The following is a 21,051-nucleotide window of genomic DNA, read 5'->3' as shown; positions in this document are numbered from 1 at the left end:
GAGTCCAACTCTCACTGGAAACGGGTTCGACTTACTGCCAGCAATGCGGACCAAGCTCTGACACCGGATGTACAGGGACCAAACAGCCCTTATCAGGGGGTCCAGTACCCCATACTCCCAGAGCACCCCCCACAGGATTCCCCGAGGGACACGGTCGAACGCCTTTTCCAAGTCCACAAAACATTAATATTTACAAAACATTTTTTTATTAATATTAATTAAACTGAAATTATCTAAATAACTAAGAACTTGGAAAAGAACCGATTTATTTAAGAAGGGAAATACCAAAGGTGATACAAATCTTTAAAATTTTAATTTCAGTCTATAGATACACAGGGGCAAAACTGACTCTTCATGTATGGATAAACTGTAACCTCGGCTGTCTTCGTCAAACGTTCTACAGCTAAGCAACTCTTTCAGCACCGTACAAGCTGCTGTTTTGAGCCATCCTTGCTATTTGTAGCACGATCAGCCACTTTTTGCATCATTGAAATTGAACACCACAGTACAGTCCTTGTTGCATGCCCTGTGGCTCTGATCTTCTGCCCACATATCACCCGCATTTCCCTTTCTAAACCCATCCTATATTTATATTAATTATAGGAGCTACACTTTTCCCTTGTAATTAATTAATTCAAACACTGTTTAGTTACAGGTTAATAATGTCTGTACTTTACAATAATAATGCACAGATAATGTGAGGTTGTTTTTCAGTGTAACGTAAAAACTGTGTACATAATTGATCACTCTGTGCTTATAGAATGACCGTCACATAATTCGTTTCCCTCTTTTGTTCATTTCCAGGTAAGAGACTTTTCTTAAAATTTACATCTAACTTATCTCAAGCAGCTAGAGATGTCTGTTGGTGTATGAGCAGTCTGCAGGCATGTACCTCCTCCAGAGTTTTGACTAACTTGCACCACTGACCTGGTAAAACTACTAAAAGTGGACAATATACAAAATGTACAAGCTGAAGTAGCCTCTCTCAAGGTAAATTTGAAAAAGTAAGCTAACCCGCAATTGAAAGTACAAAGAATATTTTTCTGTTTTTAGACAGAATTTGCAAAATAATCAGAGCTTTTTAATGGGAGATTTTGAAATTTCAAAATTTTATACAGCACGATCAAGTTTAACTCTCCTGACACATTTGCTTGAAGATTAAGTGTACAAAATTTGAACAAAATAAGTACATTGAGAGGTAATCTGTTTCATGCAGACAGAGACTTGGCTATTGCAGTAGGTGCTTTTCATGTTGCATATGAACGCACCTTTAAACAAATAATGCCATTTTTACCATTAGGAAAGAGTTGGGTTTTAAAATGAATTCATTCAGTAGAACAAGCAGTTGGTCCTAGACAGCAAAAACTGTAGCAAGAAGCAGTCATTTTGTACAGAGTTTCTTTTAGGAGTCTGTAGTACAAGGATGTTGTACCGTGTTAGCCATTATGAATGTAGTGAAAAGTCAAGCAAAATGACACCTTTTATTGGCTAACTAAAAAGATTATTAGACGTTACATCTTGCCTGAAGAAGGGGCCTGAGTTGCCTCGAAAGCTTGCATATTGTAATCTTTTTAGTTAGCCAATAAAAGGTGTCATTTTGCTTGACTTTTCACTACATTTTAGGAGTCTGCAGGAGCACAGCATTTTATGAAAACTAAACACGAATCAAAACAAAAAGCAAAGCCAGTCAAGCCTGTAATTCATTTGTGTAATTGCTCTTCATGTGTTTGGATGTTAAAGCATTAAGTTTGTTTTTCCTTTATTTGGTCAAAGTTTGGAGGCCTCAATGTATGTGGCTGGTGGCAACACACAATGTCCATAGTAACCAAATACCAGCTAACTATAAAAACCTAGAGAACATTAAAAATCTAAACGTCATAAAGAACTGAATAACTGAAAAGTCAACACAATGCATTAATAAACCACACTTTTCGGACAATAATAAGTGCATAATGTTATTGAATCTGTCTCCAAATAATATTCCAGAGTGAAGGGTAATTATAATAAAAAAATAATTTGTTATTTTTAGTGCTTTTCTCACTACTCACAGTACTTTACATAGTGAGTGGGGAGCCACTTCAACCACCACCAATGTGCAGCATCCACCTGGATGATGTGTCGGCAGCCATTTTGAACCATTACACTCACCACACATTAGCCATTAGGTGGTTAAAGGTGAGAGAGATAGTCAGTTAGAGACAGAGTGTGATTAGAGACTAATTGAGATCATTTATGTTAGGTAGAATGTCTAGTGGGAACGGGGCAGTCTCATGGCCTTGGAACCCCTGCAGTTTTTGTTTTTTTCTCCAGCACTCTGGAGATTTTTTGGTTTTTAATGTCCTCCCTGGCCATCTGACCTTACTTTATACTTTGCTAATTAGTATTGCATAATTTTTGTATTTTGTCTTTTTTCATCTTGTAAAGCACTTTGAGCTACATCATTTGTATGAAAACGTGCTATACAAATAAATGTTATAGGAGGTTAGAATGACTGAGCCTTTGAGAGCAATGTAGCCTGGATATCAGGATACACCCTACTCATTATGAAGAATGCCCAGGGATCTTGAATGACCAAAGAGAATCTGGACCTAAAATTTATGTCTCATTTAAACGTTAGCACCATTTTTACAGTGTAGTGTCTGTGTCACTTCACTGGGGCATTGGGATCCACACACAGACCACAGGGTAAGCGCCCTCTGCTCGTCTCTCAAACACCTCTTTCAGCAGCAGCCCAAGCTTTTCCTGGATGGCCACCCATGCAACTACTGGTCGGGCCCAAACATGCTTGGTTTCAGGTGGATTACCTGTTCTGAAGTGCAGGTGGTATTGCTGATGGCTGCTGCCATATTTGCTGGCTAATCCAAACACTGTGTTATTTTTTATTTCCATGTTTTTATTTCTATCTGACCAATTCTTATCTTGAGAATTAAATACTGTGCTAATTGTTTAAGCCTAAATCATTTATAGTTTTATTATTAACTTACTGACTTCCAAAACCATACTTGTTTTTTTGGGTCCAGTTTAGTAACACTCAGTCTGAATTTGTTTTAAATTTTAAGTACTAGGGTGTTGTACCGTGTTAGCCATTATGAATGTAGAGAAAAGCCAAGCAAAATGACACCTTTTATTGGCTAACTAAAAAGATTACAATATGCAAGCTTTCGAGGCAACTCAGGCCCCTTCTTCATCTACATCTTCTACATCTTGCCTGAAGAAGGGGCCTGAGTTGCCTCGAAAGCTTGCATATTGTAATCTTTTTAGTTAGCCAATAAAAGGTGTCATTTTGCTTGGCTTTTCTTTTAAATTTTAATCAAGTTGACATGCCACTTTAATATTCACACTGTCAATATTTCTACATTTACATTGACTATACCATTACTATTATTAAAAACCTGAACACAGTAATAAAAAGACTGTTGTTAATAGGTATAAGTATACATACAGGTTCTATACATAAAAGCACTTCCAAATCCACAAGCCTGTTGGGGTGCCTGAGCCTATACTGTCTGCACTGAATACTGTTGAATCAGCTGTGGTCGAGGTGGGGGTCTATTGTGGAGCCCCCTAATGCACACATTGATGCTCACACAGTTGTCAGAGAAATGTCAAATTACCTTGAACAGAAGGACAGGCTTAAATAGACTTTAAAATTTTCTTTTCATTTTGTTGTCATGTGAACATGAAGTAGTAAGCAGACTGAGAAGCAGTTCCTGATATTTAAGGGTAAAACAATTAATCTTTGCTTTATATTCTATCATTAATAGCATGCACCTTTGCAAGCCATACTACAAACAATTATAAACAATATTATAATACAATATCAAATTCAACAATTGACCAACTCGCATAGCCAATGCAACAAATGCATCACTGGTAGGTGCAAGGAATTTAGACCTGTACCAGGCAGATTTCAAACAGTAATGTCTAGTCACTGGCACTTGGGGAAAAAGAAAAGGAAAATGAAAGAGAATAGGCTCATCTGGATGTGACAGAATTGTAGGAAAGGTGTTTTTATTAAAGTAAAAAACCTAATATCCAGAATGTTTTCTTTATTTCTGCTTTTAAATATGTGGATGGGAACTAATTGCCATCTGGTAAAGCAAACTGAAATCTTCCACTCAATCTCTGAGCCCACCTATTCCATATAGAAGGACCGGGGGAGCTGAAGCCTATACCAGCAACATTGGGATTAAAGGTAGGATGAAATTATATATGGCAGTAATTTTATAAATGCTAGAGCTAGAGCTCCTCTGTGTCGTTTGCAGGCTGAAAAGCAGGATATAGAAATTCTCTCAATGGCAGTAAGGTCACCTTACAAAGTTAACATTTCCTAGCCATGCTATGAGCCTTCTATGCTCATTCAGTTTTTAAAACAATGAAAACTAGAAGGTCATGTTATACAGAGTTCTTTGTTATTTATTTTATGTTTCATACTGGATACAAGGGATTTGACATTTCATTTTTCCATTTATTTTCTGAACTTGTTTTTTTTCATTACAGGTCTAACGGGCAGCATGGGCAGCACTGGGCGCAATGAAAGGGCTGGATATGGTGCCAGTTCATCACAGACATCCGAAAATGAGTACAGTTATAAAAAGGTTGAAAGTGAAATAAATCACTGTTAATGATGATAAATACATTTTAATTTATTATGTAGAATACATTTATATTTTTATTAAATAATGAATTTTGGATTAATTACAATATTGTCTTGTAGCTGTGTCTTTTCCATGTTCCCAAATTCGAGCAGCTATTGAGTTGGCAAGGTAGGATCCAGCAGGAATCAAACATGTAAAAAAAAATAATTTCTCAGTCCAATAAAGTTTGTTTTAAAAGTTTAGTGAAAATTTAAAAAGGAACAAATCACAACAATTCTGAAAAAAAAGTTATTACACATGCAGGATAAAAGGCAAAATGGAGAAAAGGTGTGTCTCGTGATTAACTTCAGTCATTTTCTATACTTAAAAGTGGTGTTGTTTCTCAATGGTAAACCTACATAGGCTTCACTTAGTACATTCAGTACGTTCTGTACATTGAGTTTGAAACTGTTTGCCCTCCATGCGTTACCTACTGCAAGGCAGATCATCAACTGGAACTAGTCTGCACTCGGAGGGACAAGAAATAATTAGAACTTTATATTTATAATTTAGCTTGTGGGGGTTATAATAGAACCTCCCGTTGACTATTCTCTAATAAATAGGCATACATTCTAACATAACTAAAAAATACTTCTATCAATTTAATTTAACCCAACTAACTAACCAATGGCTCTTACATATCTAATGATCACTAATCTGAATTTCAGCCTAATTTTGTTAGTTTTCAGATTCTCAAGATATATTTCTTCAAAGTCCTGAAAGGATGATTTAAAATCAGATAATGATATTACAAGTTTCAGGCCAAGTGAAAAAGTGGTGAAAAGTCTTTACACCTAAGGTTATTTTCTGCAAAATGGTATTATTGAATGCTTGAATAATTTATAGAGTAAAATATCCTAATAACATAAATGTAAATGTGCACAATTTGCTTAAATATAAATGAAACACCCTTTTCAAGAATGTGTAAGTACTTCAAAATTATAGTTTGGAATGCTACTGTACAGTTTAGAAGGGACTGATGAAAAAACTAAATTTTAAGCAGAGTGTAGCAGACAGCTTTGTTTAATGTCAATGGTGAAGATATAATAATGGCTGACTGCTCTCTTATGTTTTATTAACTCATTGTTTGCTTTCGTGGACTAAATAAAATATGTTTACTGGTCAGCATTAAGATATCCATACAGAAAATGGGAAAATTGCAATATGCTTTCTTAGTCAAGACATTGACACCTGGTTGCAAGGATCACACACTGGTGTCACATGACCATGGAGTTGAATGCAACTAACTTTCTCACAGGAGGAACTTGGTGATACCACACGATTGGGCCCTGATGAATTCAGTGAAACACCAAGTTAATCCGAGTTTCTTGTATTAGAGACCTCAGATAGCCTTTTGGCGTTATTATTTTTGTTTTTGCATAAGAACAAGTTTGGCAAAAAAGGCTGTTCAGTCCAACACAGCTTGTCAATCCCATTTTTAACCTATGGTATCTCTCTTGTCGGAAATTTATTCCACTTCTGTATTATACTCTGGGTAAAGGAAAACTGTTCAATGTTTAAATACAATTTACCTTTCACCACCTTCAATCTGTAGTATTTTTTTTCCAGTTGAAGGACTGTATTTTAAGGTAACAGATAACATCTACCATACTCAGTCCCTTCATAGTTTTAACACATCCATCCTGTCAATTTTATTTCCTTAATTGGTAAAGATGTAACTCCTTCTAGTCCTAGAATAACCTAGTCTAATCTTCTCTAAACTTTCTTTAGCACTCTTACTTATTTTTGCTATTATGTGAGCAAAACTGGACACAGTATTCAGGAGTCTTTACAAATAAATTGTACAACTTAAGTTAACCTGCCGTCAGCACATTGTGATATGTAATGCAACATCCTATAAGAATCTTAATAATTTATGAACATGCTGGATGGAGATAGGGAAGACTTTACTATAAGTACTAAGACTTGCTAATATGGGCTGTGGCAGATTTCAGTCCTCCTTAATTTCTAATATTATTACACCCTCTGCAGAAAAACAACTCTTCATTTACTTACATTAAACTTAATCAATCACATATCTGTCCATGTTTGAATTATGTCTACATCCATCTTTAACAATTTTGATGATCTAGTTTAGTGTCATTTTTGGATCTATCTAGCATGTTAGATACATTTTCCTCAAGATTAATTATATAGATTAAAAAAGTGCTGTGGCTTGCAAAAAACAAAGTGTTACACAAAAGCCCATCACATTTTTTGTTTAAAATGTCAGTTTTGTAGAAAACTGTAGTATCCTTAGAAAACCAATGCAGACACAGAGACAGTGACTGGGCCACAGTGCTTAGCCTACATCTGTGCACCATTTTGCTGCATTTTCTTTTCATATTTATTTCCAAAGCATTACAACAGCATAATTAAAATTAATATTTCATGTGGTCTTATTGTTATGTATTTTAAGATAGAAAGTTTCTATCTATCTATCTATCTATCTATCTATCTATCTATCTATCTATCTATCTATCTATCTATCTATCTATCTATCTATCTATCTATCTATCTATCTATCTAACACTGGATAATATATCCTCAGTGAAAATTCAATAACAAATTTGTATGCTTAGTAAAAATGCAGATTGTGATAACTCACCAGCCTGACCCCTGGCTCATCCCAGTTACTTACGCAGAACTCCAGGGTATCCAAGATTGACCTCTAAATTCATTTGGATCTTTAATCTGTGCTCCATACATTTAATGCACTCATGCTTAGTCTGCTTCATTTGTGGATGGCATGTTCGAAGGGATGTCTTTTTAGCTGGTTATAATACTATTGGTTTCAAGTTCACTGTCGTGGGAGAATATAATAGTATCATTATTTCAAAAGCTATCAAGAGTAGGTCAAGGGCATTTCCCTGGCTAAGACTTTTTGTGACCCTATGAGCAAAAACATATGCAGTATAATTTATTTATAATTCTACCATCGACATTTTAATAGAAATGTGATATTATAGTTCAAAACCTGACCCAACCCCTTTCATGGCCTAGCTGCACAATTATTTGGGGATTTGTAAAGGTCAATAATACAATCCTAGCAGTTTTGACATAGATATGAGGTACTAAAAGAATTAAAAAAAAAACAACTACATGAAAAAAATTAATAATATTACAAAAAATAATGTTTGACTTTGTGGTCAGCAGTGACATTTTGATGTTTACTGAATAAATTAAGTCTTTAGATCGTATAAGTATTCCATCTTAAACCCTCCTTCACTTTTTTGCTCAACTTATCATAATTGTTTGATTGTGCATGATGCTAGCAGTTGCCAATTGATAAGATTACAGATATTGCAGTTATTTGTCTTAATTTTTCAAGGTTTCCTTTCCCCGGAGTCTCCCTATCATATCAGACAGTTGGAAACCTGAAACAAGGCTTTTCAGTGGGCACCTTTCCAAGGCAAAGCATCACAAAAACATTTTGCTGACAGCGTATTCTATTTGGGGCTTACGCATTTCCCCTGGAGTTTCTCCAGAACCCCTTGAAAGGCTCAGATTTCCTGAAAGTGTCACTTTGTCCTTGTGCAAGATGAATTACTCAGACTGACATAGGGCATACAAGGGTTTAATGTGGACTTAGTGGCACAAATGAAATAGAACACACACACGCAGGTTGAATTAGAAATTTTGCAAATCTTATTTATATATAATAGATATATATATATATATATATATATATATATATATATAGAGAGAGAGAGAGAGAGAGAGTATATAAGATTATTCCTCTATAATTTACAGATTTGTTTTATATAAATCAAATACATTAATAAATACATTAAGCTTATTCCATTTGGTTCATGGTTTATGATTACTAAAAACGTATTACAGTTATACTATACTAATCAGGTAGAAACAATGAAATGTGAATAATATCGATTCCAACCTTTTGTCACGAGTGACCAATGGCATGCTTAATATCAAATTATAGAATAGACTGTTGTATTACTTTTCATCTTTTAGACTCACTGTACCCATCACCAGTCACCCAACTAAAGACAGTACACATTTGCACAATTAACAAAGAAAATAATATTGAAACATTAACTGGCTCACTTGGTATAAGAAGACGTACAATAAGATAACTTGTTTGAACTGGTTGGGTGGATCCTTTCATTTTTATTTCCCAGAACAAAGGGCAACAGGCTACAAAGTGAGAATCTTTTTCTTGATGTTAAATGTCCTGTCTAGATGGTTTGCTGCCCATTTTAATTCATTTTAATGATTGAGATAAAATGGTTTCTTCCTAGTTCTTACTGTCTTTTTGTGGGTTTTCCTCCCACATCCCCAAAGAAAGGTTAGATTAATTAGTAACTCTTACCTGGCCTTGTGTGAAAGTGGGAGTGCATAGTAGTGAGCCTTGTAGTCGACTTAAGTCCTAGTGGGGTCTGTTTCTTGCCTTGCTCCCCCCGACTCTGAACTGGAATTAAGCTTGTTTGAGAACATTGAGCTGTGGGCTAGTTGGAGTGAGTCGCTAGTTATGTCACATTATGCAACTGATTTTCACAAGAGCGTTCCACTAACTTCCTTGGACTCTCTAAGATTATGAAAATAAAGGCTAAGACTGAAATTCAATAGCCAACTCTAACCAGGTGTGATGTGATTTGTTATGCAGTGAACTATAATCCATCATCAAAAAAATAATAAAATTTTCAATGAGTATGTATTAAGAAGCTATTTAAATATTTATTTTTCTGCAATGGGTTTCAGAAGCACAACTTACCATGTTTTGCAAAATTTTGCAGAGCCTGCAACAGCAACAGGATGGGGCTGTATACTGTATGTGAGGTAGGGGTAGGGTTAGGGGTAGGGTGACTTTATAAGGCTTGTGCTTTCCATTTGGTGAATATTCACCTGTCACTGTGATCCCAGACCATTCACATTTCATACATGAGATACCCATGTGTGTTCCCAAGTTCGACTGTGTTCAAGAAATAACCAAGTCATTCTTGGTTAAGAAGTTACCAAGATACTCGGTGTCAGCCTGTTGGATGCATTATCTTTTGTAGTGATTTTCTTTGTCTTTCTATTGCAGCTCATTCTAAAAAAGATTCCTTTAAAGCACTTCATATGCTTTCTGCATTTTTGACACTCCTCACTAAACTAAGAATCCACTTAAGCAATTATATGTTTCATTGTCAAATTTGCTTACATAAATATCTTCTGAAACACTTACACAAAGTAAAGACAAAATAAAGCAGTGAATGAACCTTGGAAATATACAATTAAGTATGTCATGACTGAAATGGTGAAAAGCTGGTGTAAGTACACTACTTGCAGACTGCAAGGTGCCGTTCTTCACCATGTTCCGATGGTATAATATGAAAGTATGATTCAGAAGGCTAACCTTAAAATGTGTTAGAGGTGGATTGTCTCGATTGAATCATCTGTTTGTTATTTTTTGTAACTGTCCAAGTATCTGTTATGGGCTCAGCTCCAACTTCCACAAAATTGAAAAAGATCTCACATATACATTTAAACTAATCATTAACTCTAAATGTCTTCCTATATTGTGCATATGAGCCCCATAACCGCTAAGAGTTAACATTTTATTCCTGCCATTGACTTTTTTGAATAATCCCTGATGTGAATTTTATGACAAAAATGTGAGTGAGGAACAAATCTGCACCTTTTAAGTTATGTTTAAATCAGTCAATATATTAGTCTTCATTTAATGTGTCACCATTAGCAGCATGTACCATCACTAGGTACTTTGCATCCACAACATTGTAACAAGTGATCTTTGCAGAAAAATCCATACATCTTACTTAGATATTTAGATGATCCAGTATTCAGCCAAAGGGCACAAATCCCAAAATGATCCTCTGGAGCACCAGGTCCCTAGTGGAGGTCGTCCAATGCAGATGATTGAACATGTTTCAATGCAGATGGAATTCCATTGGAAGAGAAGGGGATTTAGCTGCTCTCAGTAGCAGTTTGAGGCCGCCCTAAGAACCTTAGACTACTGTGTGACAGAATTTAATGTCGCAGGCAGCCATTCTATGACTTCCCCGGTCCATCTGTTGTTGGCGAAGTGTATAACATGGTGGAATTTTGGAATCTTGGAATTTTTTGTAGAGACAATGAGGTCTGTCAGCAGAGACTCTTCCTTAGGTCATCGCTGCTCAGGCCTTCTTTGTTCTGCCTTCTGAAACCATACTACAAACAAATTAAACCAAACAAGTGACACTAGCAGCTACTGTAAGGAACATAGAATTATATCTGATCATCTTTAATTACTAGTTTAAAAACATGCTTTGCTTTTTTTCCTAGCGACAAATACATCTTCAGAGGTTTCTGCAGCAATACTCTAGGAAACTTTAAAGGCCTTCTTAAGAGGACAGATTATTTCATATCTTTCCCACAGGAATAAATTAGAAACCAAGAAAGTATCAGAGCTAAAAAACAAAATTACTACAGTAGATGAAGAACATGCCAGGCTTCCAAGCGAGGCTCTACATAGGAAAAGGCAGGCTCTGCATTCAGAACTCAACCTCTTGACAACTAAAGAAACTGAACAACTAATTTATAAATCCAGGCATCATTACTATGAACACGGAGAGAAAGCTAATAAGCTTTTAGCTCAACAAATCCACAAGCAAGAAGTTTGCAATGCAATCCCAGTAACCACCAACACGAACGGAGATGAAATCATTGACCATAAAAAATATAATGCACACATTTAGAGACTACTATAAATCCTTATATTCTACTGAGTTTAAAGAAGACAATACACAATCTAATGCATTTCTGGATACATTACAGATGCCACAAATAGGTACTTTTAGTGCGGAGGAACTGGATAAACCTCTGGCGCCGTCAGAATTACTAGATACTATAAAGTCACTTCAAGGCAGGAAAGCAGCAGGCCCTGATGGCTACCCTGCAAAATTTTATAAGAAATTCTCCACCCAGTTAGCTCCCCTCCTATTAGCAACATTTACAGAAGCTAGAGACAATCAAATTCTACCTCAAACTTTTCGCCAAGCATTAATCACCATCTTTCCTAAACAAAATAAGGACGTATCACAATGTGCATCATATAGACCAATTTCATTTCTGAATAATGATGTTAAGATACGCTCAAAAATCATAGCTAGAAGGATGGAGAAAGTGCTGCCTTCGGTAATATCACAAGATCAAACTGGATTTATCAAGGGTCAACACTTATCTTCCAATCTTCGACGCCTGTTTAATGTAATCTACTCACCAACAAAGTCAAACACCCCAGAAATATTATTATCATTGGATGCAGAAAAAGCATTTGACATGATTGAATGGAAATACCTTTTCACTATGTTAGAGAAATTTGGGTTTGGCGATTTGTGCATAGATCAAACTACTATATACCAATCCAGAAACTTCAGTTTGTATTAACAACATTTGTTCAGACTACTTTAAACTAGAACGTGGTACCAGACAAGGTTGCCCCTTGTCACCACTGCTATTTGCAGTCGCCATTGAACCATTGGCGGTTCACTGTTGAAATGCTGATCAGATAAAGGGGATTTTCAGAGAAGGACTGGAACAGAAAATTTCTCTATATGCAGATGATATGGTACTGTATATATCAGATCCACAAAATTCTGTGCCTGCAGTCTTAGCAGCACTTACAGAATTTCAAAAGATCTCTGGTCTCAGAATTAATTTGAATAAAAGTGTGCTCTTTCCAGTGAATTCTTAAGCACACAATATTAGATTGGACACCTTCCCTTTTATCATCGCAGATCAGTTTAAATACCTAGGGGTAAACATCACAAGTAAACATAAATCTCTTTATCAACAAAATTTCGCCATCTGTATGGAAAAAATTAAGCAAGACTTGCATAGATGGTCAACCCTTCATCTCACTCTAGCTGGAAGAATTAACGTTGTAAAGATGAATATTCTTCCTAAGCTACATTTTTTATTTCAAAACATTCCATATACATTAATACATAATTTTTTAAGCAATTAGATTCAATTATAACCTCATTTATTTGGAACTCAAAACACCCACGTATCCAAAGAGCGACCCTACAAAGACCTAAGGCAGAAGGTGGCATGGCTCTACCTAACTTTCAGTTTTATTACTGGGCAGCAAACATACAAGCTATAAAAACCTGGACACAAATAGATGAACATACACGGGCCTGGTCCGCAATGGAAGTAAAATCCTGCAGTACTTTTTTATATTCCCTGCTTTGTGCCCCAATAAATGCAAGTTATCAGCAATATACTAATAACCCAATTGTGCTTCACTCACTCAGAATATGGAACCAATGTTGAAAGCATTTTAAGATGGACAATCTTTTATCTGTGGCACCTCTGCACGAGAACCACCTCTTTCAACCCTCGCAAACATACTGTATGCAGTTTTTAATATCTGGAAAAGATTTGGGATTAAATTGCTTAGAGATCTTTATAAAGACAACATCTTTACATCCTATGAACAATTACACTCCAAATTTCACTTTCCAGCCACACATTTCTTTCACTATCTTCAAATTAGGAACTTTGTTAAATAGAACCTGCTCAATTTTCCTTATCTTGCACCCTCATTTATGCCGGAAAAAATATTGCTCTATTTCAAGGACTTAGACACCATCTCTGCAATATATAAAATTATCTTGAAGTCCCTCCCTTTTAAAGATCGAAGAGGACAATGGGAAAAAGATCTCTTAATCAATATATTAGAAAAGGAGTGGAAAATAGCAATGCAGAGACTTCACTCAAGCTCCATATGCGCAAAGCATACAATTATTCAACTCAAAATCATATATCGAGCACATCTGTCTCGCCTAGAACTGTCCAAAATGTTTCCAGGGCAAGATCCATCCTGCACACATTGCAATCAAGTCCCAGCCTCACTGGGTCACATGTTCTGGGCCTGCACCAAATTAACATCATTTTGGACCAAAATTTTTAAGTGCGTTTAAGGCAGATGTCAGAGGGGGACACTTTTACATTTTTTTTTGTGCACTGGGTGGTTCCATTAGGCACCCACTGTTGGGACTGGGGGGTGAGAAGTTAAAAGGCTGTCTGTACTTATTAATGGTATTTGCTGTCCTGCAAGGGAGTCACTGCTTTGAAGTTTGGCCTTAGAGAATGTTTGTATTTATCTGGCTTGGAAATATTGGTTCCTAATCAGCATATCTGTACTTATTAATGGTATTTGCTGTCTTGCAAGGGAGTCACTGCTTTGAAGTCTGGCCTTGGTAGAATGTCTGTATTTACCTGGCTTGGAAATATTGGTTCCTAATCAGCATATCTGTACTTATTAATGTTTGGTAACCATACATTTTGTTAACTTGTGTTTTTATTAATTGTTAAACCCAGGCAATTTAGATGTGCCATTGATTAAACTGTTTGTCCAGGACTGACAACAGCAGGGGCTGAAGTAAATATAAACTCCTGGGCAGCAGAAGGCAGGAGTGAGAGTCCACAGGAAACGCTGCCAAGGCACTCGGACAGGGCACAGGGGCTCGCAGGCAGACAAGGGTACCTGGCTGGCACGACGTGAGGCACAAGGACGGCAACATTTACTTCCAGGGAGGAAGAGACAGCTCCACAAGGAGACGCCAGTTGTGGGTCCAGCGAAAGTGGGAAGCCGCATGAGAGGACCAAGAGAAGCTGACAGACGAGAAATGAGGCGTGCCTAGGTCACAGCAACACAAGGAGCCCAGAGTGGAAGAAAAAGGAACAACGAAGAGACGCTGACAGGGATTCAACAATTTGACACAACTTCTGTAGGGGAACGAGTGTCCAGTGAACAGAGTGCATCCGTGGACAGTTGAACAATTAAGTGTTGGGGTAATACAGTGCACCAACTGGACTCTGCACCACTAAAGGTTGTATCCTCCAATTCTTGTTTTTACGGACTTTTAGAGTGTGGACTGTGTATTTTCCTTTTACAAAAAAGGAAATTAATTCCTGATATGTTTAGGTTCTGTTATGTTCGTTTATCTTTTTAATGTACCTTATATTGTCTTGTACAATAGAACTTACTGTTGCCTTTTTCTGAAATTACTGTTGTGTCTTTCATTGTGTGTTTACTCACCGCCCAATTTAAAGAAACCTGTGTGCTATTATTGGTAAATTTCAGGAGTTCCCAGTCTCTTAATAAAACTGGGTGGCGTAGTCGGATATTTTAATGGTGTCTAAGTTACCTAGAAATGTGACCAGACACCTGTAACACAGCCTTGGTGTCACAATCCCTCCTAACCCATTAACAGCTGTGTTTGGTGTTCTTCTAGATGGGTTTAAAGTGGAGAAGGACAAACAAACTGTGATTTTATTCACTGCACTTTTGGCACGCAGACTTATTTTGCTAAACTGGAAAAATCCTAACTCTCCTCTTTTAAGTCAGTGGGAAACCAATGTTTTATACTATTTGAAATTGGAAAAAATCAAATATTCAGTTAGAGGATCTGTACAGAACTTTTTCAAAACCTGGCAGGATCTAATCAATAATATCTTAGAATAAGCTCTAAATGCACCGAGGAAGCAATTATCTCCACATTTCTTTTTCTTCTCCGATTTATCTCTATTGCCCTATTAAACTTATCAGTTTAGGTATGTCTGCAAGCCTCAAGTTTTACTCTGCTGGCCATGCTCTCTCTCTCTCTCGGGATGGGGTGACTTGTTTTCAATCCTATCTTTTATAAACATGGATCTATTTGTATGGAATGATTACAATAACATTAATAAAAAATAAATAAAAACATGCTTTGCAAATTAGAAGTCCAATATAAAGAATAGTATGCAGTAAAAGTGTGCTATAGCAAATGAGAATTGACAAAACTTGGGGTGGGCTCTTAGGGCTAGTGATCCAAGTTAATCTACAGTCCAATGGTGTGATTACTTTCACATTGAGATGAAAGAGAATAAGTGGCTATTCTGGGTGAAGTTGGATGATAAGTGACAAACTCCATCCATGTGGCTCCATGCACGTTCATTTACCTTGCACACTACCTGTCTTCTTTTCTGCAATGGTCATCTGTGCTCACTTTCCCCCATCTCTGGAAGGTGATTCACGCCAGAATCTTTCTGGAAACTCTCCAGCCACAATGTACTTGGGTCAGCGGACTTTATACAGTGGAGAAGTCCTTCTAAGTCTCTTTATCTGCACCAGAATACATTTGTACATGCTTTTGCATTTGGAGAAAAATATTGCAGATGAGCTGAAAATATGATTGGTGATGGCATGATTTTTTCTGGTTGTGAAACATCATTTGATTCATGATTTTTTTAATGAAGCAAATCTTTTCACTGTGAATTGACTTTCACATAAATCATTTCACTCATCACTTTTATTTTCTGAGCTGTTAAAACTGGAATACTTTACAACAATTTGGATATACTGTACAGTGTATAAAGCCATGCTGAATATATATTGAAAACATACACATGTATATATACTGTATGTACATTGTTGCAGGCTAATAGGCCAAATAAAGCTTGATGGGGCACTGAATGATCACAATACTGTAGGTGTCTAACTCATGTATAGTTAGACTTAATCCACTTGAGGGAATCAAGTCATACTTTGTTGGAAGTAAGTACGCAGTGGCAGGGGCTACTACATTGGAAAAGTGGTTGTGGGCATGATGAGGCTTATAGGGGTCAGTGGAAGGGTGCTTTTTTAAAATAAAAATGTGCTCAGTCTTGGTGGGTGAGGGTGCACACAGTAGCATAGCTGTGCTTCCCCAAGTGTTTAATGGGGAAACTGACTAATTTGCATTCTCATGTTAAAGTGCTTGGTTTGGCAGTTTCCCTATTGACACTCCATGGTGTGTAATTAAGGCAACTACACCCGCAATAGGTTAAAAGGAGCCTGAGGTGGTTAGACCAGGAGGAGAGAGCAGAAAAACAAGAGAAGGTGATTGTGATTATTAAGTGATTCACAACTAAGGATAACTGGGTGGCAAAATGAATTGAAAAGATGGGAAATACAGAATGGGAAGGGCCTACCCTCTGCAAAGAAGAAGTCCTCATACAGAGCAGAGTTGATACCATCCCACTGCAGCTAGAAGTGGGGTAGACATGGTGCACTTGGGATCTTCTTGCAGGTACCAATGAGAGGTGGCAGATGGTAAGTCCATGGGTTGGAGTTCCTTGACGATGTGTGTGCCTGCTGAAAAGTGGGGGAATTGCAGATAGTTGTATGCAAGCGTGAATGCCAGGACGGAGTTGGTGGAGAAAACTTTGAGTTGCTAGAACGCTTTGTTGGTATGGGGTGAGGTTTACGAAGGGGCTCTGTCAGTGGATGGAATAGTTGGACAAGTATAAAGATTGTTTTTCTATGAATGGAACTACAGTACAATTCTTTCTATGGGTTTATGGATTTTGTTTATTGAACTTATTCATGGACTGATGGCAATACTTATCCTTTTGGGAGTATTTATTTATTGAAGGTATTTATAACCTCACTTGGACACTTTTTCAATATAAAAACACTTTTGCACATTTACACCATACTTTTGCTGTGTTAGGTATCCCCATTGACCAGCATCTCAGTCATGACTATCGGTGGTCATCTCGAGTTCAAGGATGTGATGGCAGCTGCGATGAACTGGAACATCACAATGAGGGACTAGAAGAATTCTCCTAGCCAAGGGTCCTTGTGTAGCACACGTTCCTGACTCAAAAAGTAATTGTAGGATTACTCCCAGATATGTGATATGAGTCTCAAAGCATTCTACCTTGTCAATGGCCCATTTACTGTATTTATTGTGCCTAGAAAATTGAGTGGATATTGATGGAAACAAGGGTTCATGAGATGATATGTATTCAAAACCAAGTCAAGCATTCAGACACTAAATATTATATTTCAAAACCTAAACATTTAACTTATGTCAAAGAACATACTAAGGAAAATTATGTTAGAAATTGTTTTATTTGCATTCTTAGACAACTAGGAAGTGCACAGTACTAACCTTAATAACACTGCCATGACAATGAATCTGGTTTTGTTTCCTAGCACTATTAACATTTAGATCTTTTTTGATGGCAAAGTGGAATTCTGCATTTTCCTTTTAAAAATGTGTCATGCACTTATCTTCATAAAAGGTGATTTATACATTTAATTACTAATATATTTGAATAAAGTATTTTTTTTTGTGTTTTGGCTGCACTTGTCTGTTCACCATTGAAATATGAGATCCTGTTCTCTGATTGTTGGTCATTGTGATAGAAGCTGAAGGTCCACGTTGTGAGAGGTCACCATTCACACTATCGGCCACTTACACTAGAAACACTAGAACCACACGAAAAGTAAACCAATTCCAGTCAGCAGCAAAATTCTGAGTTACACCAAGCAGCACAGGATGAGCCCAGTCAGGACTTTCCATGATTTCACTAAAACACCTTTTTATTTAATCTTCTTTTTTCTCTTGCATTTTACATTTTCTTATTTAAATCTACTTCTGCAAATGAATGAATTTAGGATATCCAAATTTAGGAGGCAGGCAGTTTTTTCCTTTTATCTTAGAAGTATCTATCTATCTATCTATCTATCTATCTATCTATCTATCTATCTATCTATCTATCTATCTATCTATCTATCTATCTATCTATCTATCTATCTATCTATCTATCTATCTATCTATCTATGCAAACAGGCATTTAGTGTTTTGGTGATTTTATTGCTTTCTTTATTATTGTCATTGACAATATTACTGCAAGTTTTATTTATTAGTAAAAACAATTTGGACTACCTAAGTCAGTAAGAAGGAGACTAAAAGCCAAGAGGTTAAGGAAAAATGTAGATTTTGGTTTGTTACAGTATTGAACTGGCCTAACTACCCATGCCAACCATCTTGCGTTTCTTGTTCTACTCTTCTCAGTACCTCCACATCACTCATTCCTATTGTCTAGTTCTGGGATTCGCAAACTTGGTCCTGGGGACAACCCTGTGGCTGCAGGTTTTTATTCCAACCAGCTTCATAATCAGTGACAACAACTGATAGCACGGATCTCATTGAATTAGCTGGTATTATTTTCTCTTATTCTAAATTCAGAAAAGCAACACAGCATGAGTTTTACATTTATAAGACATTTAGAAATATTTCTATTTTTGCTGTAGATTTAAATGCTTGACTCTCATTTGTTGATTTCATTATATTTCGCCCTTTCTCTGTGCAGTTTGCTCCCTTCAATGTGTCTTAATAATGACAATTAAAAACAAGCAGAGCAGACACCCAGGCAGACAACACTGAATCATGAAATGCTGCAACTACTTTAGTGTCAGCCCCACTAATAAGCAAATAATGAATTCATTAAACAATAAGAACACCTGGAAAAGATGAAAATATTTTTAAAAAGAAAGAAAAATACAGTTTTTCCCATATACTGTAACTGCTTAGCACATTTTAAAGATTTTTTTTTTTTTACCAACCTTGGTTTTCTAATTTCTGTATTGCTCCCAAAACACAGAACTTGGGAAATAACACACCACTTAATTAACCCAGGAGTCCAATTAAAAACAGAAGCTGGTTGGAACAAAAACCTGATGCCACAGTGGGTCCCCAAGACCAAGTTTGGGAATCCGTGGTCTAGCTTATTCTCTTCATTTTTTCCAAAACTAGTTTCTAGGCAAATTAAGGTTTATTTAGTAGAGGTTATTAGAAACAAATCTGAGTTGAAGACATAAGAGCAGTTAAAGAAAAAACAACAAAAAAAAATGTGTTAACAGACGTACATATTAATACTGAAATGGACAGCTAAGGAATAACCACTAACTGGATTATAATAAGTGTTATGTAAAAAATTGAATAAGAAGTACACCCTAATATGTATAATGTTAATGTCTTTATTATATTTTACATTAATGACATGTTCTGAGATTTTTCACATATCTATAAGGAAGACAGAAGTATGGTGTTATGGTGATTATTTCAGGTAGGGGATTTAAGATGGTAAAGTAGTTCTTCTTACTAATCATGGCACTGGATTTTGCATGTTAAATACAGATTTATTGTCATTTGATTATGTAAACAGGTCACACTGAAATTGTTATTTGCAATGGTAAACAACATGCCACACGTCAGCATACTCCACTCTCACAATGATTACTGAGCAGAACTACCTTGCTTTGAAACTTCTGTCTTCTTTATACAAATAAGAATACATTTAATGCATCTGGTGAATCCATCCGGTCAGAAATGAAGGTTTTGTGGGGAAATCGAAAGTTTAGGTCAGAGCCCTGTGGTCATTTTAACCTTCAAATGGTACACTCCTGGGGTCATTTCTGAATTTTTCTACTGCCTGGACATTGCCCAAGCACTCCTTCTCAGCCATGGCACATGCAAGGAAGAATTTAACTGTACTCTGTGCATGTGACATTGATAATCCTATAAAACTATCTGTTTAGTATGTATTTATCAGTTGCAAGAAAAAAGTATTTTTTAAATTGTGTCAAGTGAAATGAGAAAATTTGGTTTTGAAATGATTAGGGCTTTAAAATGAAATGTTAATTGTCTTAAACTTAAACTGAATGTTTATTGCATTTACATTTGTCTAAGATCAGCTGGAATTATTTTAAACATATTTCTCTACTTTCATTCTCTTGGACCTAATGTGTGTGTATGTGTTTTTTTTAACTCTTAATTATCTGTGATTATTAGAAGATTTTCATTCATGATACACATTTCACTCCCATACAGGCCACACAGAACAGAGTATTTTCTTTTAGAATAAAGATAGCACATTTCAAAGCTTCCTGGTGGGCAGATGGGAAGATTCACTTAACTGACCAGGGCAAGAGAAGAAGCAGAAGCCATAGTCTAAATGTCAGATGTCACAAGCTACACATTAATGAAAATCGTGTGAAGTAGCAAAAAAAATGAAATAATGCTGAGAGGACAAAAATCATTCTCTCATTCATTTATTCAAGTACTGTATTTATTTTGCAAACAGAAGTATATCAGTGATGAATCCTGAGAGGCTGGTGCCTTTCCAGATAGGTTTAGGTGCAGGTTCAATACATCTCGGACAGATCACTGGTCTATCACCATTCACACTCACTTACACACACACATATTTACAGCTACAATGAAAGAATGACTTAAATTTGACAAAAAAGGTGTTAAATAGAATAATCATTCAATTGAAAAAATCTATACCTCAGTTTCACAATTTTTTTGGGCAAACATTATGAATACTGATATTTATAGTAACATATTTTAATGCACACTTTGAGCATAGATTTGTGCCACATACTAACTAAAGATAAATTACATGAATTATTTGAAGAAAATTATGGTCTGTTTGAAGAATGGCATCTTGGTACTGTACACAAGGAGGAGGTGAGACATGAAGAATATTTGTGCCAATTGAAGGCATGTCAGTCTGATGGTTCAGTTGCTGCTTGAACTGCTCTCTATGTGAAGGAGCTTCTGAGTGCCCCTTACTATCTCTCTGT

This window comes from Erpetoichthys calabaricus, chromosome 4 (genome assembly GCF_900747795.2).
Source record: "Erpetoichthys calabaricus chromosome 4, fErpCal1.3, whole genome shotgun sequence".
In the NCBI taxonomy this organism is placed as follows: domain Eukaryota; kingdom Metazoa; phylum Chordata; class Cladistia; order Polypteriformes; family Polypteridae; genus Erpetoichthys; species Erpetoichthys calabaricus.
This window is presented reverse-complemented; position numbering follows the sequence as displayed.